The sequence below is a fragment of the Canis lupus genome, chromosome 12 (genome assembly GCF_011100685.1).
Source record: "Canis lupus familiaris isolate Mischka breed German Shepherd chromosome 12, alternate assembly UU_Cfam_GSD_1.0, whole genome shotgun sequence".
NCBI classification, from domain to species: domain Eukaryota; kingdom Metazoa; phylum Chordata; class Mammalia; order Carnivora; family Canidae; genus Canis; species Canis lupus.
This window is the reverse complement of record NC_049233.1, coordinates 18,443,861-18,470,204: the sequence shown is the minus strand read 5'-3', so window position 1 is coordinate 18,470,204 and position 26,344 is coordinate 18,443,861. Positions and strand designations below refer to the sequence as shown.

Here is a 26,344-nt window from a genome sequence, read left to right as displayed (position 1 = left end):
GATATGCCAACTCCTTTGCCTGATAACTACTATGCCTGCTAAGTTCAAGATTGTACATTGACAACTTTCAGAAAGCAAAAATAAAATGGGTTTAAAAACATGTACCAACCAACTACTTGCTTTGAATTTCATTTGTTCTTACTTTTCAGGTCTTCAAAGTTAAGATATAAGATCAGACCTAGATATGATGCCCAAATGGAAGATGATAATAAATACTTGAATGAGATGTGGGGTATGTACATGTGTGCATGTGTGTGTGTGTGTGTGTGTGTGTGTATTAAACAATGCTTGGAAAAGGACAAGTAATGTTATAGTTCCGACATGACAAATTTGTGCAAAAGAATATTAGTTTGCTGCCCACTGTGTGCAAAGATGATGCAAGAAGTCCTCTGATTAGCAAGAAAAATATTTTCAGATTAGTTTCCAAGGATGGGGAGTAGATTCCGAGATTAATTTCTTTCCTTCAGTTTTGTTTGTTCTTCATGGATGGTAGCACACATTTGAAAAATGATTGCTTTATGTACTCTTAGATCAAGGAGCAGCTTAAAGAGAGTTAATAGCCACACACTTACACAGACCTGGAAGATAATTAATATGATTAACTGAGATGAGAGAAATGGCATGACAATACTCAATTTGGGGAAATGGCTGAATCCATTTTTGATAGCTGTGATATTGGCAGAATGTGTACATACCTATCTAGTCATTCAGCAAGCAGTTGGAATTGACAATGTCATGACCAGGAGAGAAATACATGGGAAAAATAGATGTGAATATGACTGCTTATGCTAATTGGAAGTTTCAAGAGTGAGTGAGATGACCAAGGTCTAAAAAGCAAGCATATGAAATTGTCAAACTTGTCACTACTGTCATTTATTATTATTGTTTTTTACATTTATTGTGTTTTTCAGACCAGACCTTAAGCTCTATCACGGAATTTCCAGAAGTCTTGTTTACTATTGTATTCTAGAGCCTACCATCATACCTGGGACATGGCATTCCTGAAAGAAGGCACAACAGCAGAGATTATTCATAAGTTAATACAGAAGTTAACTTGTGTTTTTTCATTGTCGTTACTGATTTTAAGTGGAGCAATCTTATCAACAGAAGAATTTAAAGGTCATTTTGCCTCTCCCATCAGATAGGCTTTTATATTCTTTATTTGCAGATTTGTGAGTGTCATGGGGTCAGGAAGAAGAAATTATGTCTCTTCATTTCAGGCTAGATGGAGACTGTCATTAAAACACTCTCCTTATTTTGTATGAAAGGTATGTGCCTCACAGGCAATTATAAGGTAGGACTTCTTTAGAAGAAAAGGGCTTGGTGCTTTGGTGCTTCTGTGTAGGGTTCATCTAGATTCAGAAGGAGTCTCTCTAGACCTGAAAGGGACTGTGAAGGGTCCGCTACAGTGAGGTCTGGGTGACTGGATTGATTTGTCAGGGCAAGATAACCAATGTTAATGTCGATACTGCTTTCTAAGTTAAATGGTCATTTTGACAAGGCAGAGGAATGGAACCAGTAGCAGATATGGCCTCTCCTCTTTCTGAGAAACTGATAGCTTAATTCCCAGCCCCTTGGAGCTAAGTGGGGCCATTTGATTGTGTTCCTGGTGATTGGAATGTGGGAGGAACTACTGTGTGCTTCTGCCAGACCACGCTGGACTGCTGAACCTTCTGGCAGCATCCTTTATACTTTTTCTTCCCTGATGGTGGACCAGATTCAAAGGATCTGTTAGGAAGCTGGGATCTCACAAATGTCAAAGACACAGAGTGATGATTGCATGGAAAAGAGTTCTGTTCCTACCAAACTGCATGGATCCATGACATGATCAAGACATCATCCTTACACTACTAAAAGCAATAGTAAGTGGGATGTCTGGGTGACTCTGTCTGTTAAGAAACGACTCTTGATTTCAGCTCATATCATGATCTCAGGGTCTTTTGATGGAGCCCCAAGTAGGATTCTGCCCTGGGCATGGAGCTTGTCTAAGATTCTCTCCCCCTCTCCCTCTCCCTCTCTCCCTCTCCACAAGACCTCCCACCCCCTTCCTGCCCCCCCCACACTCATACTCTCTCTCCCCTCTAAATAGATAGATAGATAGATAGATAGATAGATATGATAGATAGATAGATAGATAGATAGATAGATAGATAGATAGATAGATAGACTAGTAAGTTGAATGGTCAGCATGGGAGTGGGGTTAGTGCCCAGTGTGTCTCAAGTCATTATAAGAGGGAAGAAGGATCAGAACCGAAATAGGAAATGTGATGATGAAAGCAAGTAGTTGAGTGATATGAGGAAGGAGCCATAAGCCAAGGAGCATAGATGACTTCCAAAAACTGAAAAAGACAAGGAAACAGATTTCCCACTGAAGGTGCTAAAGAAATATGATCCTGCCAACTGAGGATCCCACACTGATTTAGACTTCTGACTTCTAGGACCAAGAAAGAATAAATTTTGTGTTGTTTTAAACCACTAAGTTGTAATAATCATTTACGACAACAATAAGAAATGAATATATGGTATCTATTTGCTTATAGCTGATTCAGGTGGGACTGAATGTAGAATTTTTTTTTCAGTTCCTGATTAGAGCTCCAGATGTTCATTCTTTCATAAATCTTATAATGAAATACCTATGATTTCAGTGTAAGTGCATTTAAAGTGAAGTATAAACTTGTGATGCAGCTGGATCACAGAAACTATATGGAGTTATATAATGTCCCCTGTCACTTGTTGTTGGTGTCTCATCCACATGCAATTCCATAGGATTTTCTTTGATCTAGTCTTTCTTTCCAAAGCATTCAACTTCTTATAAAAATAACACCTACCTTTCTTTTTCCTTGTATTTCATTAGTATATTCAGTATTTAATAGCATTTTTATGTTTTTATTTATTTGAGAGAGAGAGAGAGAGAGAGAGAGAGAGCATGAGCAGGAAGGGCAAAGGGAGAAAGAGAGAGAATCCCACTACCCTGAGATCAGGACCTGAGCCAAAACCAAGAGTCGGTTGCTTACCTGACTGTACCACACAGGTGCCCCCATATTTAGTAGCATTTTATGATTACAATAAATTTGAGAAGAGGTATTGATGACTTCATAATAATATTGCTAAACTAGACAGATCCATTCAGTGTGTATGGTTTCCAGTTCACTGTGTTTTATTGAAGGCATAAAGAGTATTAGTTAATATAGATAATTGGTTAAATACAGATCAATTAAGATAACTCATATCATAGCTCCATTGGCCTGGCATGGCTTACACAATTATCCTTGACATAATCACCCTGACCAAAGGAAGATATTGCAGATAAGGTCAGGATAGTTACCCCAAAGTGTTTCCCTTGAGCTCTTCACCATCCTCCCACTATAAAAGTTGTATAAACCAGGTACTTGAATCTCTATTCTTTATTGTAACTACAGATGGCCACATGGCCCAGTTTTAACTATTAAGATGTAAACAGTCTTTGGAGGGATTTCTGGGAAAGGGCTTTCTCCCTGATAAAAGGTGAGATGAGCATGAAGAGTGTCATTCCACCCTGGCATGTACCCTTCCCTCACTTCTTGCTTATAGATGCAGTCATGGGAGTACAAGGGAAAAGTTAAGAGTCTTAAGGATATCTACCTCACAGGTTGTGATTATGAAGTTGCTGTAATATCCTGGAATTGGTTATTTAGTTATGACTGGTCACTTTCAGTGGTTTTCCTCTAGCTGGAAGATAAATGCTTTGTTACTGATGGAAAACAGAATAAACTGATTGACTGTATGAGGATTATGTTTTCATTCCCAGAGACAGGGTGTATATTGGTTAACAGTCACCGACTGAGGACGGGGAAGAGTCAATTTGCCTAAAGGAAAACAATCTCTCTTTATTAAGAGAAAATAGGAAATGGATCTTAGACAAAAGTAACAACAGTCAACCTCACATGGGCATCAAAAACTCCACTTCTCTTATATGGATCCAAAGTGAAAATCCAAGCCTTAGGTGTTGTTTCTAGAGAAAACTGAAGCACTAAATTCAACTATTCTGCTTTCCTAAGCTCTGCTAATATTTCTTTTCCTTTTCCTTCTTTTCCTAAGATGCTAGGTACTTGTAAATTAAAAACCTATGTGGAGTAGGAAGATAAGTTAACTTGAGCTAGAGTCAAATGAAACTGTCAAAAGAGGAATACCAGTCACTTTAAGCTGCTGTCTGAAGTCTGCCTGCCTGTCTCCTTCCTATAGTCTCTGTAAGACAGCTCTTGTTAAAGGCATATGTCATGTCAGTCAAACACCATAGGTGGTATTTGGAGTTTGAGGTATTGACAATAGGTATTTGCTTTTGTCTCACATCATCCCATCTCAAAGGTATGTGGTAGGTACAGATGCCTCTTGAAAGAAAGGGGACACAGATGATGGATGAAAAATTGTCAATGGTAGCCGGTACTATCTATTATTTCCTGACTTACCAAATGGAATATTAGATTTAACAAAAATGTTCTTCTTTATTTGAGCATAAGATAATTTTCATGACTGATTTTATAAAAAGATTTAGTTTTGCAGGTTGGTTGAAAATTGCGTAGTTTGCATACATTTCAATTCAATGAAGGTTACTGAGAATCTACTGACTTACGTGCATAATTTAAGACCTTGTAAAGGGTAACATAAAAATGAGAAGACAAAAATTCCTGCATTGAAGTGACTTATAATAGAGGTACAGGGTGGGGAAGAGGAGGCAAGATAGTTCCATAATTATAAGTCAAGGAAATTAATTAAGCAACAAAGCAGAGGTACAAAATAGTAGGAGTTCTTAATTGATATCTGGGCATAAGGTAAGGGAATCTTCAAGATGAACATGATATTTAATATTATATTTTTGGGGGGCTGTGAAAATGAACTCTATGTTAAGATGGGAACACCTGCATTTTAGGTCTAATCTTTAATAAATTAGAAAAAAAATCCTTATTAATTTTGGGAAAATTAATACTTGAAAAATTTACCTTTATTAACTCAGATTCATCTATAGGATGGACAATGTTTTATTAGTGATTTTATTAGCCTGAAATATTTTTGTTTCTTTTTTATCTATGGAAGTGATTAAATTATTATATGAGATGTATTTAAGTATAAGACTTTAAGTTGAAAAATGAAGGTTGCTGGTGGGGAGGTCGGCAGGGAGATGGGTTAAATCAGTGATGGAGAGCACTTGAGATGAACATTGAGTGTTGTATGTAAGTGATGAATCACAAGATTCTACACCTGAAACTTGCACTGTATGTTAATTAATTGGAATTTAAATAAAAACTTGAAAAAAAAAGACTTTAAGTTGAATACAAAAGGGTAATTGAGTGGTAGGTACTTTTATGATTAATTATGTATAGTAGTATCTATTTTTTAATATGAGTGCCCTTAGAAGATTATATTTATTTCTTTTTGCCCTGCCTCATTTCAAAAATGATTTAGACACTTAACAAAAAGAAAGTGTATCAAAAGAAAGTGTTTTTAAGAGTAAATTTAACTTCTTGATATAAATATGAAATTAAAAAATTAAAACATTCTAAAAATGCAAGGTATTATGTTATGAAATCTGCAAAAAGCAAGTGAAAAGAAAGAGGTAGTTTTTATTGAACGTATTTTTCACAACTACTGTCCACAGTGTTAAATCAAGATATTTTTGGGTGTTAAAAAAAAAACAAAAAAAAAAACAAAAAAAAACAAAAAAAAACAAAAAAAAAAGATATTTTTGGGTGTTCATTCAGCAGACCTCCATTTTGTATTTCATGATATCAGGAAGGGTGAGGCTGAGGAAACAAGGTGGGGAGAAAGTGTTGGTTTCTTGAGGACAAAATGATCTACCAACAAATAAATAATACATACTGACTGAAGGAATTAATTCGGCACTGAATGCATTTTCAATGTTATACTAGGGAGTGATAAATGGGATAAATTTAAGTGAACTCCTAATTGCTTTGATAATTGGTCAAGACAGTTGGTATCTCTATTTTTTTTAAAGGGTTAGTAGATCTCTTTTGAGAGAACTAATTTTTCTCAAAAGGCAACAATATTTCATTTTTTTTTCAGTACTCAATTAGAGCAAAGTAAAGCAAAACAAAACCAATAACCTGAAGCTGATTAGCAGACCAGGGAGAAAAGATAAAGCATATAACAATTTTGGAATGTTTCTTGAAACTTGTTTTACAAAAAATAGAAAAAAGAGAAGTTGTTTAAGAAATCTGCTTTGAAAACTTCTATTCTCATAATCTCTTTCTTAGCCTATTTTCTTTCCTTTCTCTTGGATATCCTGAATGATTGACATCCTTCAGACACAGATGAGGAGAGAAGGGCTGAATTTAGCTCTGACAGAAATTAAAAAATACAATAAGGAGGGGTGCCTGTATGATGCAGTCAGTTAAGGGTCTAACCTTTGATTTTGGCTCAGATCCTGATCTCTGGGTCATGAGATCAAGCCAGCATCAGGCTCTGTGGTCAGTGTGGAGTCGCTAGAGACTCTCTCCCTCTCTCTCTGCCCCTCCCCCTACCTCCACCCTTGTTCTCTCTCGCTCTTAAATAAATAAATAAATAAATAAATCTTAAAAAAAAAGGTAAGAGGGGCAATGACATATGACTATATTCCCAGGACCACATATGCAATCAGTGAGTGCTTACTTTGTGCTAGGGATTATGTCTGGGGCAAATACACTTAGTCCCTATGATGATCTTAAAGGGCAAATACTATCATTCCTATCCTACATAGGAGAAAGCTGATGTATATAGAGACTTAGTAATGAGATGCTGAAGTGGTGGCTTCAGTTTGGATGCTGAAGTGATATGCATTGGATCAAAGAGAGTTTTGAGACATCCTCCATGCAGGTGGTCTTAAATCCCCTATGAATCTTAAATCTGTCCTAAATGTAGAGGATGTAAAAAGGGTTGGGTCATTAAAGATGGGATAGGGGAGGATTTTTGAAGATCTCAGAACTATGAGTGCTATCCCCTCCTCACAGGGTCAGAGTTGGAGGTGTTTTCTCCTGTAACTGAAAAAGAATCTATGAGTTGAGGTGAAGAGAAGGCTGGAGAAATGACTAGGGGCCAGATCATGCCAACATTCTATTTGTCTTCTAAGGATAGTGGGAAGTTGTGAAGTATTTTACACAGTAGGATGGCATACTTACAAGTTTACTTCTGCTACTCTGTGTAGAATGTTATTCTCTGCAGCCAAAAGTGGAGCAAGGTGGTCATTTGGTAGTGGTGGCAGTGGACATGCTGAGAGTTGAGGGGGGCAGCTGTAGTGATGGACTCAATGCATATTTTGTGAGTAGAAGCAACAGAATGAGTTAATGGAGTAGATGTGGAGGTGAGAATAGAAGCTGATTTTTATGGAGCAAATTTAATTTAGAAAAGTAGACAGTCACTTCTGAGTTACCTGAAGTGACAGCATTTTTAGGTACTATCAACCACTGAAATTGAGTCAAATAAAGATACCTAATGTCCACTTTTTAGGTAATTAAAAGAGGAATTTTAAAGGAAAGCATTTACCTTGTAATTCCAAAAATGCATATATAAGTCAGTCCCTGCTATTCATCTGTAGTGGCACATAATTTTCTTTAGGGAAATAAATCTGTTGATTGTTGGAACTGCCCACCAAACATGACATCCTTACCTTTGGAATGATTAGAAATGGAATTTAGAGAGAATATTTTCATGTGTATCTTTTATAAATAAGAAAAACTGAGACAAGACCAATCACACACACAGTTCATTGGTTGTCAAAGAGCTCAGGGATCCAGATCCCATCTGATCTTTTTCTATCATCATCAAACACAGGATGACACTGACAAAGCTTGTCAGATGTCAAGGTCAAGAGGACTGAAGTGGTGGTGAAGCTGAGATCAAGAATGCTGCAGGTCAAAATTATGAGAGAGAAAAACAACATTCAGGTTCGTAGTCTGGAATAAGGTAGGGTCAGAAAGATAGGAATGCCGATTTGTACTATTGGATGATACATTTCGGCTGCTAGAGTTGACTGGGTCCAGCTCATTCGCTATTTAAATATAACTCTTACGAATTTGTTCTGCTAATTTGTCTCCACTCAGCTTTCTCCTTTTTACTCTCTTGTTCAACTTAAACAACATATAACTTGCACTGATTTGCTTTTGGTAACTAACTCAGAGCTCTGAGCCCTTCCCTCTGATTCTTCCCAGTGAGACACTGCCAGAGTGCCTTTTTCTAGGGAGAGCTGCAGGATCCCTTTACTCTGCATAATCAGACTTGCTACTCATAGGTCCCCCATGTATATATAGCTGGGTGCATTCTCTTTGTTATCTTCACATAAAGCAATGTATATGTCACTTTATAATATTATATATTATATATAGTAGTATGCAATTATAATATATATATTATAATTATGTCTTAATTATATATTATATTAATCAAATACTTGATTATGTAATTAATTAATCATAACCACCAGAGCTTCTCATCTCTGACTTGATTTTAATTAATATTTGGTTATTACAAATGACAGGTGTGCCTCAATTCAAGAAAAACCCTTCCTTCTTTCTGCCTCCCTCTCTGCCTACCTTTCTGTCTTCATGTCCTCTTGCCTTGTTGCTTTCCTTCTGTATCCCATCGACGCATTCAACAAATGTTGAGTGTCTTCTATATGCTAGGCTTTGGGCTAAGTGCTTGTGATTTAACAGTGAAAAAGACAGATATAGTTCTTTTCTTATAGCTTTTATAAGTAGTAGAAAAAGATCTATTAAATACAATAGTTTCAGATATTGTTAAAGTTTAGGAGGAAACACTAAGCTGTGTGAGAGAATGATGGAGCATGATTTTGCATAGAGTTCCCAGGAACAACCTGTGTGAGGAAATGATGTATCCATTGAAAGCTGAAGGATTTAAAAGAAGTAGTCAAATATACTTCAGGAGAAGTGTTTCCATCAGAGGAAACACTTTCAGCACGTGAAAAGGTAGCTGTAGCTCAAATGGTCTTTTGTATGATGTAGGAAAAAATGTCCCTTCCTAAAGACATTGCTGGATAATTACTATAATAAATAGACAAATATGTGAAGAAACCAAATGTGAGTTAAGCCTCTTATAAGTTCAATTTATATTTTACACAGTTTCACATTGCTGCCTGACAATAGCCCTAACAAAAGTGGGAAAGAAGTTCATATATTCATGGAAGTAAAAGATACCTCATGATTCTGGATTCAATTTAATGTGATGGAGAGATAGATAGGAGTCACAGTTATGAAAGTTTTTGTTGTTATTTATTTGTTTTGTTTTGTTTTTCCAAGCAACTTAATGTCAGAGCATGGAAAGCATATTTCTGCAATTTTTCTCACTTTTCCTTCAGGGTTACAGGATGGTTGCGGTATCTTCATGTGTAACATATTTACACAATTTATTTCAGAAGCAAGAAATAGCAAACGGAAAAGAATTCTCTGTTGGACTCCTTTTCTCTCCTCCTCTTCCCTCCATTCCATTCTTCTTGTCCGTTCCTCTTCCTTCTTCAATTCAGGGAGGTTAGGATTTCCCAGAAGCCCTCAGCAGACTTCATCTCATGCTTATTGGCCAGAATTGATCACTTGAATATACACCTCAGATAGGATCACCTTCCTGGTATCAAGGGGTACCCGCTTCAACCTACTACCTCCAAGATTTACCATTACATTTACAAGGAGATGTACAGAATAGTGCCTGCTAAATTCTTATGGCTTTAGAAAGGAGTCTGTAGCAATCAAAAGGTTCTAAGAGGAGTTCCTAACGCAAGTTACATCATATAATGTGTGTTTTCATGAGATACCACTAAGAACTGGATGGTGAACGTATCAAAAAGGCAGAAAAGTAGTAGCGGAAAGACAAGTTAGGAGGCATTTTCAGAAGTTCAGGTGAGAATTCAAGTCCCCTACCCTGAGGTGGCAAAAGGAGCAATGAGGAAAAGAAGTAATGTAACGCCAGGAAGACAGAGCAAGGATATAACTCTGTTTATCTTACATCTATGTCTTTTGAATTAAAGATGGACAGGGGTGCTGGGTGGCTAAGTCTTTTGAGCCTCTTGCTCTTGATTTCAGTTCAGGCCATGATTTCAGAGTCCTGGGATCGAGCCCTATATCGGGCTCCCTACTAAGTGTGGAGTCTGCTTGTCTACTTCTCCCTCTTGCTCTTCTCCCCTCTTGTGTACTCTCTCTCTAAAATAAATAAGTAAATCTTAGAAAAAAAGAATTAGAGATGGACACAGACTGCTGAACTCTATTAATATTAGAAGAGAAGGGTGGACTATTAGATCCACCTTTTATTTTATGTGATGAGATGCTGTTAAAACAAATCAAATCAAAACAAGATAGTCATCTTTCCTTTTGCATCGGAGAGTTTTCAAGGTTTTAAGAAATTTTTTTCCAAATCTTTGACTTAACCAAAGCTCATGACTTATCACCAAGTCTTATGATTTATCTGCTCTCTTATCTCTTCTTGGTCCTTTGTCTTCCCCCATCATTCTCTCTTGCATGTGGCACCTCACAAAGCCTCTCAAAGACTCCTTACTCAGAGTCTAGGGGTGAAATAGTTGAAACTCCAGCCACATCTGCTATGACAGTGTGCAAAAGAACCAGTTCCTCAGGGATCATGCTCCCATTACTCTTCCATTGACTTTGGAGGGATAAGAGAAACTATGTAAAAACAGTAGCATGCTGTAAATCTCTGCTCCCTGTGTGTCCTAAGTATCCATGTCAAGTGCCCTGAATTTATTGACAAAATCCACACTGTTCTTCTTGACAGCAGTACAGAAACTTGAGAGCTACAGATGGAGAAACTGTGTTTGGTTCTGCCTTATACATCTGTGAGAGAATCGCCTCTTAGTTCACCTTCATAATCTTTATAGTTGATGGTGAGAAAAGGTTTGGTTCCAGCTACTAAGTTGAAGCTCAAAGCATTAGCGATGTATGCATTTTATTTAATGGCATTTACTTAGAAGAGTGAAATAGCTGTGTGGTTGTGTGATTTTTCTAGGGTTACTTCTTTAACTAACTTTTTGTGAAAGTAGTTCGAAAGTTTTATGCCGTCTTTTAGAAGGCACAAGAAATGGTGCAGAACTTCAAAGCTAGATAAAGCTTCCAGAGAGCACTCAGCTGGTCCTCTGGCCAGAGTGGAACCAGAAAAATTATTTAAGAGTAATACATTTTTTAAATTCTTATTGATAAGATTTTAAAATATTGCCCTTGATATTTTATTACCACAGGTTTAATGTTTCGGGGAATTTTTTTTTTTTTTTACTTTAGCTAGGATTCATGAACAGTATTTTAAGTGAACAATTTAATATATTTTGTCAGAGGTGTATTCTAATGTAACCTTAACCATCTAGTCAGGTGTAAAACATTTCCCTTATCCAGGAAATCCTCTAGTATTCCCTGGCATTTCTTACTGCAACCCCACACAGCTAGAGGCAACCATTGTTGTGTTTTCTATCACTATAAATTAGTTTTGCCTGTTTTTGAACTTCATATGATTCATATTTTTGATGTTTATTTTCTTTCAATATAATATTTTTAGTCATGCATGTTACTGTATTAATAGTTTACTCATTTATATGAGCTGAATGGTATACCATTGTATAAATATAACCCAATTTGTTCATCCATTCTCCTGTTGGTGAACATTTGAATTGTTTACATATATTTACTATTAGAAATAAAGCTGTAAGGAGCATTTTTGTATTGATGTTTTGGTGGGTATGTGTTCATGTCTCTTGAATAAATGGGATTACTTGGTCATGAGGTAGATATACAGTTAATATACCAGAAAATATCAAGCCATTTCTGAAGTGGCTATAACATTTACAGTTCCACCCAAAGCTTTAGAGAGTTTCTTTTACTCTCCATTCTCAACAAATTTGGTGGTGGTCTTGGTTTTTTAGTTTAAGCCAATCCAGTAGATATGGAATGCTATCTAGTTGTGGATTTGATTTTCATTTCTCTGAGGAATAAAGATGATGAGTCCTCTTTGCATGCTTAATAATCATTCATATATTTCTTTTGTGCAGTATATATTCCTGCCTTTTGCCCATTTTTATTGTAATTTTTAAAAGTTGGTATTTTGTTGGAAATTTTTATATATTCTGAATATAAGCTTTTTGTCAGATATATGCAGTGAGTAAATTTTCTCCCAGATTATGGTTCACTTTTCATTTTCTTAATATTGTCTTTGGATGGGGTGCCTCGTGGCTCAGTCAGTTAAGCATCTAAGTCTTGATTTCAGCTCAGGTCTTGATCTTAGGTTTGTGGGCTTAAGCCCCATGTTGGGTTCCATACATATAAAAACATTGGGATGCCTGGGTGGTGCAGCTGGCTGAGCTTCTTACTCTTGGTTTCTGCTCAGCTCATGATCTCAGGGTTGTGAGATTGAGCCCCTCATCAGGCTCATCACTCAGCATGGAGTCTAGTTGAGATTCTCTCTCCCTCTTTCTTTGGCCCTCCTGCTCATGTTCTGTCCCTCTAAAATAATAAATAAATCTTTATAAGTCTTTAAAGAACTGTCTTTGGATGAACAGAAGTTTCAAATTTTGATTAAGCCCAAATTAGCATATTTTTCTATTATAGTTAACACATAAAATTCAATATATCAATTTATTAGCTTCATTTTTACTTCTATTTGTTAATCAGAATAAAATTCCAAATTATATGTAATTCATTTAACTGAATACCTTTATTAGCCAAAACTTTTTATGATACTTCACTAATTGGAAAAAGAAGACAAACTTTATTTAAAGCATTATTGTAGCCTTTATTCACAGAGAACTACTTTTAACTACAAACACAAAGCAGTGCTGTACAAAATAAAGCCAAAACATTAATTTCCCTGCAAATTTAAATGAACAGAAAGGGGACGCCTGGGTAGCTCAGCGGTTAAGCATTTGTCTTCGGCTCAGGGCGTGATCCTGGACTCCTGGGATCAAGTCCCACTTCAGGCTCCCTACGTCAAGCCTGCTTCTCCCTCTGCCTATGTCTCTGCCTCTTTCTCTTTCTGTGTCTCTCATGAATAAATAAATAAAATCTTAAAAAACAAATAAAAGAATGGAAGGAAAATTCCTGCCTACCAAGGAGAAAAGATAATAACCATAACCTCAAAGCCACATCAATAAGAATGCAAGATGATGCTTAGAAGCTGAGCAAAAGGTTAAGGATAAGTGTAGTGGACAGAGATGTTGGCTTTCATGGCTAGAGGCTGGGCCAAAGACGCTCTTGTAGGAGATGATAGGGCTCAGGGCCCATGCAAAGTCATGTGATAAAACCAAACTGTACACATTTGAAAATGCTCTGTGAAATGGAGACTAGAGAATTCTACCTTTTTGAAACTTATTCCTGTTTGGGTACCTGACTGGGAAAAAAAATCTACCACAAGGCAAAAAACAATAGTGAAGTAGCTAAAGCTTGAACAATACAAAAGCATACTGAAGTCCAAGCTGAAAACTTAACATAAAAACTAGCCCTCTGCTTGGGATACTCCTGGACATTTGGTGAAAGTAAACATAGAATATCTCTGTAAGGGACATTTTCTCTAATCAGAGCAAGCAGTGTCTCCCACCCCCAACAGAAACAACAATAGCAAAAAATGAAAGAAAACAAAACAAAAAAACTTTATTGAAGATTATCTCATACCAAAAAAATTATCAAATACATTAGGAAATATTTCATAGGAGAAAGAGTAAATGGATATACTAAACTTGTATTTTTCTCAAGATTAAGAAGGTAAAACAATTGAAAAATAGAAGTATACATTGCATATTTAAAACAATAAGACATATAAAGAACATATAATTCACACACATACACCACAATGAAATAATAAAACACTATAAACAAAGAACTAACAGATTAAAAAAATCTAGAGATGCAATATATAGGATAATCAGATCAATCTGAAGAGTCTATTAGTGAACTGAAAAACAAATTTTATTAAGTGCTTGGGATCATAGCAAAAAAAAAAAAAAGATTAAGAAATGGGAAATATGAGAAAGAGATTAAGTAACAGTGGGAAGAATAACAAATCCCTACACATGCCTACACATGGAGGAGGGCCAATGCTAAGAGTTAATATCTGACAATTTCCATGAATTTTTGCAAATCTAGATCCCAGGACAAAGAAGCACATCAAATCTAAAGTGAAGTATTTAAGACCACTGCATGCATCACTGGAAATTTGAAAAATAGTGAAACACCAAAGACAGTAGAAAATTATAAGGGCCAATAGAAATGATGACTTACCTACAAAAAAATCTTAGACTCAATGTAATTTTCTCTTTACAAAACTAATGACCAGAACACAGAAGAATAGTATGTTTAAAATACAGAGAGAAAATAACTGATACTATGGAAATGTTTACCCTGCAAAGCTGTCATTTAGCACAGAAGTGAACTAAAGGTATACCAGAAAAGAACTAAGACAATTCACTATATATTGAATCTCAGTGAAAGAAGTACTAAAAAAAAATGTACTCCCGTACTCCTGTAAGAAGGAAAACAGATAGAGAACACCAGACCTTGGTAATGATGCTGGTTAACTTCAAATCAGTTATACCTATTAAGAATAGAAATACTAAATACATTTTCTAAGTCAATAGAAGGAAATAAAGAAAATTTGATTATCTCATATAAGGCAGGAAGAAGAAAAGTAGACAAAGAAAAATCACAGAAAAGAGAAAGCATAAAATAAAATAGTAAATATAAATCCAAATGCATAAAAAGCATGAGAAATAAATGGATGAAACACATAATTAAAAACAGATTGTCAGATAAATAAAAAGCCCCAAATATCATTTTTGTGACTTTAGAATACACAAAAAAACTACATGATTTCTGATTACCAAAAATGTGGTAGAGTATAAAGACATGATTTGCAGGGAGACACAGGATCTTCTAACTATTAATTATATCTGAAGAGAGATAAGCTGCTTCAACTAACCCTGTGATGTTTTATTTCCTAAAAAAACAAGTCCAATCAAATATGGCAAAATATTAACATTTTTAATCCAGAATGTGCAAAACCTTAGTCATTTGAGAAATAATCTGTTCTAGCTATTCTCTTCTTACCTCAATGGAAAATTGAACAGTTTAGGAAGATTGTTGACAGGTACTCAAAAAAAAATACATTTTCTTTTAATCTGGAATTAAATAGAAGTCAAATTAACCATAGCTTTGCATTTCTTAAAGATTCATACTTTTGGAAATTTTTCTGTAAATATAAGTAGATTAGTTACATCTGGGTCTCTCTCCCTCATCCAATGTATTTAGTTCTACCAATATAAATTCCTATGAAACACGGTATTAAGATAAAATATACAGGAGAGAACTTTTTTTTTCTGTAAGGGACAGTGCCCAATTCACATTTGCTATTTTAAAAATTTCTTTTAAGTCTTCAGAGTTTTCAATATGATAGTGATTCCATATTTTTAATGATAACATGACTTTGCACAGAGACCTTTGAAAAGAAAATTCCACTGCATTTCTTCATTTGACAAATTATCCCCATGGCCAATACAGCTGTGAGATGTGTTTTTGGATTTTGAAGGGATGTTTGAATAATCATTCTGTCTATTGAAGCTTTGATAATTTTCCATGTACTGCACAGCAGGTCATATAAGAGTGATATAAGGGGAGTGCCTGGGTGGTTCAGTCGGTTAAGCGTCTAACTTTGGCTAGGGTCATGATCGGGAATGATCCTGGGATCCAGCCTGGCACTGGGCTGGGCTCCCTGCTAGCAGGGAAGAGAGGAGGTGCTGCTTCTCCCTCTGCCCTGCTCATGCTCTCTGTCTCTCAAGTAAATAAAATCTTTTTAAAAAAAGAGTTATATAAGGTGCTAAAAATGTTACTTTGGTTTTTCTGTACTATGGTCTTTTGTTTTCAGTGATAGATTTCTCCAAGAAAGTCAGGTACAGGGAAAACTGATTCATGACACCCAAACCCGCTAAAGACAACACATCAGTAACAACAGAACAAACCCCACCTTAAAGATGAACAGTAGGAAATGCTGGAAACCTACTTTCTTCCCACAAAGAGAAGACAGAAGTTCCCATGACAGAGGAGGCTTTTTTTTTTTTTTTAAGATTTTACTTATTTATTTATTCATGTGAGACAGAGAGACAGAGAGAGAGAGAGAGAGAGAGAGAGAGGCAGAAAGAGAAGCAGGCTCCATGCAGGGAGCCTGACATAGGACTCGATCCTTGGACTCCAGGATCACGCCCTGGGCCGAAGGCAGGCGCTCAACCACTGAGCCACCCTTGCATCCCCAGAGGAGGCTTCTTAATGAGTATGTGGGATTAGATCTGGAAAGGATCGAGGAAGGGCAGGAGAGAGCATGGGTGAGAGAGAGAGAGAGAGAGAGAGAAAGAGAAGGCCATCACATTTCAAGTACATCAAGAACCTATCTGATTTGAGTGCATATGCAACCTGTGCTGGAAACGGGATTATCCTTCTTTCGCTTGTTTTATTATCTTATTTGTGTGAAAATGTGTTTACCATTGCTGATGCACTAAAAGGAATTTGGATTTGGATTATGGAAGAAAGTCTAGGCTCAGGATAAGGGTGTCTAAGCAATTTATATAGGGGTGTGAAGGAAAGTTGTGGAAATGAAAAGACTGTGAAAGAAAACCTGAAAAGTAGACTTTAGAAGAGTTGCCATAGGAAGGATTCTGGGTACAGTCTGTATTTCTGATCAAGAAGTGGGTTTTGAGTGCTGTGTGCTTCTTAGCCTGTAGCTACCCTTCATCTACATCTTGTAGGTGAAAACCTTCTGTTAGTGTCCCACTGGAGGGTGAGTACTTCCTAAAATGATAGGTTCGCTGTTTCTAACAGTGATGGCAGTTGCTACAGCAGACAAACCCCCAGATCTTTGGGGCTTAACACAATAAAAGTTTCTTTCTCTCATATGAGGTCCAACACTGATGTTTATGGCCGATCGGTGGGACTTTTCTGAGTAGTGATTAAGGTGTCCTGGATCTTTCCATCTTGTGGTTTTGCCATTTCAATGTTTGGCTTTCAAGACCACTCTGCTAACTGCTTTATGTCAGAGGGTGGAGGATGGGGACCATGCATGAGGAGACCTAGACCAGACTTGGAAGTGGCTTATATTATTTCTATCCTGGCCACACCAACTGTAAGGGAGTTTGGGATAAGTGGTCTTGCCATGAACTTTGCAAGGAGAAACTCCTGGAAGAACTCTCGAACCTTTCAAGTCAGTATTCCTATATCCTCACTGATGTCCAATATTCTACTATAAAACATCTTTCAATGGTTTCTTATGTTTGTTGCCATATAAATAAGTAGGAATTTGGGGGCATTGATGGATATCTATTCTTTAGTATAAGTTATTGGTTTGTAATTTGCTAATATAACCTATTAGCAGGTTTGAAATCAATTTAACATCAAGTTATGACCTGCATAATTTTAAAAAGATGAAAAAGAACAGAATAAAAAAGTTACAGTGTGTTAAATCAAGTGCAGTTAAAAATTGTTTTGTATAACTTTTGTGCCTATACATGTAATATATATAAAACATATAATATCTGTATTATTTATATGTGTAATATGTAATTGCATATCAATATGCTAGTATATGTAAACAAAAAACGAAAGTTATATGTTTTTATCTATACATATAAATGCAGGTTATTAAGCTGGCTGCAATACATATTTCTTCCTATGGTACAGTAATAGTGTAACTAGTTTACTACATCTTTTCATACAAGGTAGTACTTCAGGTAGACTTGGAAAATAAATTGAACCTATCCTATTTCAGTTTTGGCTGGGGTTGCACAGGGGGAGTGAAAGGATGCCCATGTAATTTCCAGTAAAACCTGAATTTTCTTTTTCCTATAAATAAAAATAACTGGATAGGAAACTCATGAAACATCCTTAGAAATTATCACATCTCTACACAAGGCTAAGGATGAGTTGGTGGCAGAAGTACAAACTTAACTCTCAATCTGTTTGCCTTCTGTCAGTTTTAGACAGATAACTTTTTTTTTAATCGTTGTTTCAAGAAGTATCAATATACATGCATAGTATCAGTCCTGTCATCTAAAGTTCTTTATATAAGCAGGTGGTTTTGGACCTTGCCTGCAGCAATAGCCTTTGATCATTTAGGGGCTACTGATGTACCCTAGGCAGCTCCAGTTAAACAGTTAGCTGTAGTCATTTAGATATACACCTTTATACTATATCTTTAATCTTTTTGCACTTATAGTAGGCTCACAGTATGAGAATATTTGAAAAGATTTTTCCCCCACAGTTATACTTCACCTTTTTCTTTCTGGGGACATGCGTAGTGTTTTTTTCCTGTATGAATGTAATTGAGATTATACATAAGCATGAATATTTGATAAATACGATTATAGACAAGCCTAGTAAAATCATTTGAGATGGTTTCTACTAGAAGCTTAATGCAGCTGTTTCTATTCGGAAATAACTTTTGAACCTAAAATCTGGAGCTCCTCAAGAATCCCAGAATAATAAAGATATCTATTTCTCTCCACATATGATTTATGAAAGATGGAATATAGTGTATTAAGCAGTTAAGGAGGAGGAGAACATAAGACCAAAGCCCTGGTTGATTTGGTCCCCACTCTGTTTTCACGTTAAGCCTCATATATTCACAACTTATAGGAATGAACAGCTACAAACCCAATGATGCCACAACAAATTCCCATGTAGTATCTGAATGTGTGGAAGGTCTCAAGCACATTGGTCATTCTGGTGGGGGATGTAGGATGAGTTCACTGAGAATCTTCTAGTCTGATGGCTGTATGAATTAGTAGAAAAATGTATTGGTTTGGGACTCAAAGAGAGCTGTTCTTGAATCCTGGCTCTGCCATTTATTCTGGCTGCAACAGTTGACTAATTATTTAGTTTTTCTACGCATTAACTTTCTTACTTGTAAAACCAATATGATGATACTTTGTCAGGAATGTTTATTGCTGCCAATAGAACTCAGATTGGCTTAAACAGAAATAGAGGTGTTTTATTTTGTTTTGTTTTTTGGCTCACCTAATAGAAAATCCAAAGGCATACCAGTATCAGAGGAGCCGTTTCATTTAGGGTCATGTGTCATCAAGATTCCAGCTCTCTTTCTCTGCATTTCTCAGTTTTGCTGTTATCTTCTTTTGAGTTGGGACATCATACGAATTGTATTAATGGTAGCAAAAATGACTGGAAAACATCCAGGTTACATAATTGCAGACTAAACAAATCAGAAAAGAGGACAGGTAAAAAAAATAGTTTCCACAAAAGACTAGAAAATGAACTAGAACTCTACTAATGAAAGGCTCTTCTTGCAATAAATTTGATTACATGACAGCCTCTAAAATAATCACAGTGGCCACATAAGTGGGGTAAGCTATCCATCCTACAAATAATTTCTGGTTCAGAAGTAGTTCTCCAAAAGAAATGTAGGTTTTGTTTAGAGGAAAAATGCTGGGGAGGCCAGCATCTGCTAGCTATCACTTGACTATCCCACATCTCTTACGTTCTTCTTCCCATGAAGGTACGCTAAGGACTAAGTCAGATGTACCTGTCCCATCTCCCCTCCTCCAAGGAGGCCATCCAACTTCACATCCCTGAGTAGGAAAGAATTAACACAATGCACCTGGTTTTTCAACACTAGCATATCTTCAAGAGGGTCTGCTGTGTGACTGACCATTGGCTAACTCCAGGGAACAGCTTCTGGAGATGTTCCCCCTGTTACTAATGAATATAGTTGTTTTGTATACCCAGGGCACCCACCCATGCTATACCACTTGTTAAGACAGCTTGTACAGACTTCTGGTGGAGAATGGTTTCCTTCTAGGGGTCTTAGTTTCAGAAATCATGGCTGGCCATGCAAGTAAATGAGCTCACATACACAAGCTCCAATAAAAGTCCTCTCCTCTAATACTCAGGAGTGCCTCCTTGGTCAGACACAATTTGCTAGTGCCACAATTCTTTCTTCATGGAACAGTGCATCCTGTGTGATTCCTTTAGGGCCTTAGGAACATGTGCCTACCTTCAGACAAACTCTACTCAAAGGACTTTTCCCCCTTGCTGATCCTGCTTTGTATCTTTTTGCTATAATAAACATTAGTTCTGGATTTTGTGAGTCCTTGTCAGGAACACTGAAAGTGTGTGTGGTTGCGTTACCCTTGAAACAATCTTATTGCAGCATCCAGATCCAAACTAGGGTTTTCTGAGTTAGTGGTTAGGTGCCCAATCTTAAATACATTTTGCAAGTAATAATACTGTGACAATAACCTAAATCTGCAAGCTGTTGTAGTGCAGCTGCAGATAATTCATAAACAAATGGGTGTGGCTGTTTCACTACAATTTTATTTATAAATGCAGGTGGTGGGGAATGAGCAGATTTGGGCCACACACACTGTACTTTGTTGACTGTTACTCTAGGTAGTGGGCCATATTCTTGGCTTTGTTCATATCTAACTTCCTATAATGTGATGATCTGATCAAATTTAACTTGGAAGTTTAACTTCTTAAAGTGCAGTCAATATACGGTGGGGGATAACAGATAAAAATATATATTAATCAATGGTCTATAATATACATGTTTCCTGCTGGACTGTATAACATAGACTCCTTGACTTGGGAGTAAATTCTCAATCATCGATCTGGTACTTCTATCCCCCGTGGGAGTTATTTCCTTTATCCCATGTTACTGTGATTACCTCTTGGGTAGGATTTGAGTGGTATTTGCCTTCACACAGCACACTTTCTCTGGGTGTAGGCCCAATAATTGCCTTGGGGGTAGAGCCATCAACATCCTTAATGTCTCACTAATTGTTTGAAGGTTTTGTCTTCAAACTATTTCCTGAATACTTTAATTGAATTTTAAACAGATTTTAAACTCCTTTTATTGAACTTCAAAGGCTAGTAAATAAAACCAGAGATATTATTAGGTAATGGTCTTTGAGTGTATAACTTGACCTGAGAAATTTATTTCCCAAAAATAGGTGTTGTTTAATGGCCTCTGCCTTGTTCTTTTTTGGGGATCAATTCAGAGCAACCCCAAGATAGTTGTGGGGTTGGAGAGTCACTCACCTGCAATGAGAGGAGATGGTCCCCTTTGCATGCAGTAATGAACAAGAGTTTTCTTGGAAGATGCTTAGGTGATAATATTTGTCTCCATCCCCAATCTTATCACTTGTGAGTATCTCTCCCCATGATTTTTATTGCAACTTGACTTTAGTGTGGGCTGATAAGTCAGATTTTTTATTTTAATTAATCAATCAATCAATTAATTAATTGATTGATTACCTGTGCACAGTCAACTTCCAGTCAGTTTTGATTGCTAAGAACAGACCAAAAGGATCACTCAGAGAACAGTGAATCTTTTTTTGTTTTTTTTTGGACCAGATTATTCTCTTTTCCTTAGAGAAGAGTATGTTGGTCTACTCATCAATGAAATGGAAATAAAAATGATAGCTGTGTTGTTAGGTAGGATGTAATGGGTACATCTTGTATCAGAGAGCTGAAAGCTATCAGTAGAAGAGAAGAGGAAAGGACAAAGGCAGGGAGGGAATAGGTTTTGTTTTTCAGAACCAGTAGTTCCTACCATAAAACTTTCTAAATGTTTCACTTGATAGCCCTTTATATGAGCCAGTTTCATCTGCTTTGGAGCCCCCTAAGTGGTCCTGATGTTACTTTTAGCTCATTATAATACTAAGGTCATCTTTCCACCATTTTTTTGAACATATGATATATATGTTGACATGCTAGGCATGCATGATTGAACCTAAGTAATAGAATATGTGTGTAAGTTCTTTAATATGTATACAAGTTCTTAGGGCACATGGGTGGCTCACTTCAGTGAGCATCTGACTCTTGATTTTGGCTCAGGTCATGATCTTGGGGTTGTGAGATGGAGCCTCATGTCCAGCTGCAAGATATTTGCTTAAAATTCTCTCCCTCTCTGTTTGCTCCTCCCTTTGCTTGTTCTGTCTTTCTCTGAAACAAATACATCTTAAAAAAATATATGTATGCAAGTTCCCTGTCCTCAACCCCAATACACCGAATAAAAGCCTCCTATACCAACCCCAAGGGGTGACGGTGTTTTGAAAACTGTCTCTCTGTCTCCTTACTTGTAACAAGTAATGAAAAGTTATTTACTTTCAATACTCCTTGGCTTGTGTTCAATTTAATGCATCCCAAGAGGTGAACCCTTTGAAGTTGGCTACAGTGTCATCAGTTATTATTAGTGTAAAATTAGTGAATACAAGTAAACTGTTAGAAAAATGCCTGGTGCCTAGTAAATAGTTGATATAATGATGGCAAAAAAAGGTCATAGGAGTCAGCCAACACACTCATATCTTGAAAATTTCCTATTAAATCCTTTACCGCTTTAGCCTTACTAGATACATGGTCTGAGCCTAAAGCTACAATTGCTACCAGTTTTCGTACAATAAAGGTGCCAGTTTTTCAGATCTGGACAACAGAATCCTCATTACTCTTATCCATACTTCAGTTTAGCCAATTCTGTATGTTAGCTCTCTTTTGATACCCCATTCCTGGTTCTAAACCCTATATGACTAGGAATCATTTCCAGAAGATGAAGAATGCAAATCAAAGTAGCTTAACCAATAATAAAGAACTGAGGACTCTGTTAGCTAACAGAGAAGTTCAAGGAAAACAAAAGCTATTGCTTGATCTAGAGTTTCCTGTTATCATCAAAGTTTCAGTTATATATTTCTCTATGAATTTCTTGGCTTTACTATTCTTCATTGATCAGTGTCATTTTTAGGTTGTTTTCCATCCAATTATCAAGATGTTAAATGACTAAGAGAAGTTAGAGCCTCACCTATAGTAACTACACTATCCAGAATATATAGCCATTCTGGTTGCTCCCATTAAAAGGATAAACTGAGGCATATTAAGACTTTTAAGAGTTTATTTGAGCAAAAATCAATTTGAAGTAGGCAAATTAGCACTATACCACAGTGGTATGGAGTGCTGAACAGATAGGAGCCCAGGAGAGACACTTTTATAGAGAAAGGTGGGAGAAAAATAAGGAAATTATTGATTGGCTATAGCTTAGTGCCTAGTTGGCTGCTTGTGCTTGGTTGTCCTTAGAGTTTTGATTTCATAACCTTGAAGCATTTGTAGGCTTAGATTTTAGTTTGTTGCATAGGTTGCCAAGGCATTAGAGTCACCTTAGTCTAATGGCCCTCCTGTAAGTTTAGCTCTCTCAGAAGAAGGGAGTTTCCTTATGAGGACATAAGCTCTTCACTTACTCAAATATTTTGGAAGACAGAGATTCCGTCTATTTTGTTGACTGAGTGAGACAGCTATTACATACTGGATGCAAAAACTCCATTCCCACTCATGTATAATACATTTTTCTTTTGTTTTCAAACTGGGAGGTTTAAGACTGTTTCTAGACTCCCTTTCAGATGATGTTATTTCTGCCAGGAAAGCCATCAATGTTAAGATTTGCAAGGTAGAAAGAAGCCAGTCTCCACTTTTGGCTTCAGCTAGTTCTGCAGATAAGCACAATTGTGGAGATTCTGTTTGTTTGCTTTTTCTTCATCACTGTTATTAGAGTTCCCAGTGTCCAGTTTTTGTCTCATGAGTGTCAAGAGTCACGGGATGGGGCCTGATTTTAGTTGAGGCGATGTGATCTTGGGGCCAACAGCCTAGATCTTGGAGGAAACAATGGAAGATACTGTAGTTAGCAGTTCAATGTGCCACTTTCTGATTATCCAGCTTTCTGGTAACAGTGAAAGCAACAGCCTTGTCAGGCCAGTGTTTTGGTGTCCTGGGAATCTTTTTATGATGTTCTGGCAATCATTTCTGAACACTGAGATTTTTGTCTGTCTTCTTTAGCTCCTCCAATGATTTTGTAAGCACCCTGCACTAAATCCCTTTCTGCTTAAGCTGTCTAGAATAGTTTCTGTTCTCCACATCTGAATCAATTCCCTGCTATATTCTAAGTGCCTACAATAATAGTTGGCATATTGTGCATAAACAAAAATTATTGATTACCTGGCTGATTTTTTCCCCAGACACATCTACCCCCAAATTTCTTTTTGTTTATTTATTTTTTATTGAGTAAAATTAGTCCCCAAAAGATACCAGTTATATATTGAAAAATTAGAACCATGGTACTGGGCTATACTGAGCACTGGAATTGAGGATGAAGTAGAGTAAATCATGTGGCTGAGACTGAAGGAACAAAATTTCCTTAAAATAATCTACTTGTTATTTTGGGAGAGCAGGGAATAGCACCTGGGGAGGCAAACAATGAATATGTAGTAGAGAGGCCTACTTTTAAAGAGTTGTGTGCATTCTAGAAGATGATGTATATTTATTGCAGCCAATTTTATTTGTGGAACAAAAATACCACATATGGGATAGTGGGAGTACAGTTAAAAGGAATTGTTTGAGACAATGCCATGTATACCATCTCTTTTCCCATTAGCCACTCATCCCTTCTTCAATAGTATCAGAATCTCAATTTTTAGTCTGAGGACATTGCAGCCCAAGTTAAAGATATATTATCTAACTCTCTAACAGCTAGGTAGAAACAGGTGACTAAGTTATGGCTAATGAGATATAAGCAAGTTTTATGTGTGACTTCTAAGAGATTTCTTTACCAGGGAAGAGGCAAGTATCATTTTGGCTGTTTCACTTTTTCACTTTGCTAGCTTGTAACACAGATGTGATGGTTGGAGTTCTGGCAGCTGTTTTGGACCATGAGGTGACCTTGATGGTGTAATGGAAGAAGAGGGTCTTGATCTCATAATTAATGAGCCACCATGGCAATTCTGGGCAGCTGATTTCCAAAATCATTTTGTAAGGGATATGGAAAACTATGTTGTTGAAACCAGTGCTGTTTTAAAGGCTTTCTGTTAGTGCAGATGAGTCTAATCATATATATCATATGATTGTATGATATCATTATATCATATAATATGATATGACTATATCTGTATCATATAGTACAGATATAGTCAAGTCTTATGGGATAGGGATGTGATTAACTTCTGTAAGAGAAAGCACCTTATAGACTTATAAAAGAAAATAGAAAAGGAGAAATTTGACGAAATCAGAGAATAAGAGTCAAAGAATGGAGGGCAATTATCATCTTGTTAATATTTATCTTTAAAACTTTCTATGCAATATTTGAGTCTTCTTTTATTTTGTGAGTGTAACATATTGTTATCTGGGCTACTCAGGCAATCAGACCACTCAGTAATCAGACCTCTCACTTTGGACCTTAAATCATAAGCAAATGATGCCAGGTAGAGAGAGCAGGAAACCCCTTGGATGTGCCAGTGGAAAGTGGTGTCATACAGCATCCAGTGCCTACAATGTGGGAGAGTGAGATGTGGGATTGAGAAATTCGTGGTGGCAGCAACAAGGCTCCTCTTTGCAGAAGTTCTCTAGTTGGATTTTGACGGTAGTTCCCTGAACATTAACAAAAGGAAACCTCATTAACAAAGGAAACCTCATTAAAATGCAGTCGAGAGGCCAGCAGGGGGAGCGCTCATGCCCGACCACTTGTGGTCAATTGCAGACCTAACAGAGACAACACCTTGCCCGTTGAGAATATTTCAGCTACTACTTTCCTCTCCCAGCAGGAGGAAGTTTTCTTTCCCAGCAATAGCCCCACCAGTAAGAGACTATCACAACTCAGCCAGCGGAAAAACCACTATACTTCGGACTTTCCATTGGAGTAATTTCCCCCCTTTGCTCTTTAAAGGTGCCTTCCTCACCTTTGTTCTCTGAACTTGCCTATGGTTTTTGCATTAGCTTATTTGTCCCATGTGGCAATTCTTTGGTCTTTCCCAATTAACTCGTTTTTTGCAGACGATATAACTGGCAGTTTTGCTGTTAAGGGTTTACCGTTCTAGCTATGTTGTTCCTACTTGATTCTTTCTCTTCTCCAGGCTTCTTCATCTGCAGTTTAGCTTTCTATGGTTTCAGTGACTCGAGGTCAAGTGTAGGCTGCAAGCAGATGATCCTCCTGATGTATTGTCAGAAGGTCAGTAGTAGTCTAATGCTGCGTCACAATGCCTGTCTCACCTCACTTCGTCTCATCGTAAGCATTTTATTTATTTATTTTTTTTTAAGATTTCATTTATTTGTTAGAGAGAGAGCAGAGGGAAAGTCAGAGGGAGAAGCAAACTCCCGGCTCCGCTAGGAGCCTGACACAAGGCTGGATACCAGGATCCCCAGATCATGACCTGAGCTGAAGTCAGATGCTCAATTGACTGAGCACCCACGCGCTCCTCCCATGGGCATTTTATCATCTCACATCATTACAAGAAGAAGGGTGAATACGGTCCAATAATATATTTTCAGAGAGAGAGAGAGAGAGACTGCAT

At 36.9% G+C, this 26,344-nt stretch overlaps 1 long non-coding RNA gene across 1 annotated transcript; it reads right to left on the bottom strand.

The window, feature by feature from the left end:
- Positions 1-7,512: 7,512 nt before the first annotated feature.
- LOC119874270 lies at positions 7,513-25,979 on the bottom strand. Its single transcript, XR_005367401.1, has 3 exons — positions 25,733-25,979; positions 19,020-19,212; positions 7,513-7,636 (listed from the first exon to the last, which is right to left on the bottom strand). It is a non-coding gene; the product is annotated as an uncharacterized LOC119874270 (long non-coding RNA).
- Between the last annotated feature and the right edge of the window lie 365 nt (positions 25,980-26,344).